Below are 1,741 nucleotides of genomic sequence, written 5' to 3'. Positions count from 1 at the left end.
TTCGTGGATTGGAGGAACTCCGGGTCTCCAGGATACACCGGATCAGACGAACTCTGGGATACGCTGATCGGAGGAAATCCGGAATATGCTGATCGAAGGAACTCCGGGTCTCCGGGATATGCGGATCGGAAGAACCCCGGGTCTCCGGGATATGCAGATCAGAGGAACTCCGGGTCTCCGGGATTCGCAGATCGGAGGAACTCCGGGTCTCCGGGATTCGTGGATCGGAGGAACGTTAGACGATCGGAGGAACGTCTCTCTCCGGGATACGTGGATCGGAGGAACTCCGGGTCTCTGGGATATGTGGATCGGAGGAACTTCGGGTCTCTGGAGTACGCAGATCAGAGGAACGCTGGGTCTCCGGGATACGCAGATCGGAGGAACTCTGGGTCTCCGGGATATGCGGATTGAATGAACTCTGGGTCTCTGGGATACACGGATTGGAAGAACTCCGGGTCTCTGGGATACGCAGATCGGAGGAACTCCGAGTCTCCGGGATACGTGGATCGGAGGAACTCCAGGTCTCCAGAATTCATGGATCGGAGGAACTCCGGGTCCCCGGGATTCGCGGATCGGAGGAACTCCGGGTCTCCGGGATACGCAGATCAGATGAACTCCGGGTCTCCGTGATACGTGGATCGGATGAACTCCGAGTCTCTAGGATAAACGGTTCAGAGTAACTCCAGGTCTCCGGGATACATGGATCGGAGGAACTCCGGGTCTCTGGGATAAGCGGATCGAAGGAACTCCAGGTCTCCGGGATACGTGGATCGGAGGAACTCCAGCTCTCCGGGATACGTGAATCGGAGGAACGCCCAGTCTCCGGGATACGCGGATCGGAGGAACTCCGGGTCCTGGGATATGTGGATCGGAGGGACTCCGGGTTCCGGGATACGTGGATCGGAGGAACTCCAGATCTCCAGGATACATGGATCGGAGGAACTCTGGGTCTCCAGGATACGCAGATCGGAGGAACTCCGGGTCTCTGGGATACACGTATCGGAGCAACTCTGGGTCTCTGGGATACACGTAATGGAGGAACTCAAGGTCTCCGGGATATGTGGATCGGAGGAACTACCGGTCTCCGGGATATGCGGATCAAAGGAACTCTGGATCTCTGGGTTACACAGATTGGAGGAACTCCGGGTCTCCACGATATGCGGATCGGAGGAACTCCGGGTCTCCGGGATACGTGGATCGGAGGAACTCCGGGTCTCCGGGGAAAGCGGTCGGAGGAACTCCTGATCTCCGGGATACGTGGATCGGAGGAACTCCGGATCTCCGGGATATGTGGATCATAGGAACTCCGGGTCTCTGGGATACATGGATCGGAGGAACTCCGGGTCTCTGGGATACATGGTTCTGAGGAACTTCGGTTCTCCGGGATACGGGGATCGGAAGAAATCCAGGATACACGGGTCGGACAAACACTAGGATACATGGATCGGAGTAACTCCGGGTCTCCAGGATACGCGGCTCGGAGGAACTCGGAGATCGCATTTTTCTCAACAATCCTTTCCAAGAAGTTCTGTCTCTCAAGCTTTTGGGTCTCACTATCTGCCATGATCTTTCTTGGGAAAACCACATTTCCAAGCTGGCCTCCAAAGCCAGTCGCCGACTGGGCATCCTCCGTCGTGCGAAGTCCTGCCTTAGCACACCTTAGCTCCTCACCACATACAAGGCTTTCATCCGCAGCTCAATGGTATACTGTTCCCCCCCCCCCCCCCCCCCCCCCTCTGGG

The sequence above is a fragment of the Myxine glutinosa genome, chromosome 12, assembly GCF_964187855.1.
Source record: "Myxine glutinosa chromosome 12, kmMyxGlut1.1, whole genome shotgun sequence".
Classification (NCBI taxonomy): Eukaryota; Metazoa; Chordata; class Myxini; order Myxiniformes; family Myxinidae; genus Myxine; species Myxine glutinosa.
The sequence above is the reverse complement of the archived record's forward strand: the minus strand, read 5'-3'. Positions refer to the sequence as shown.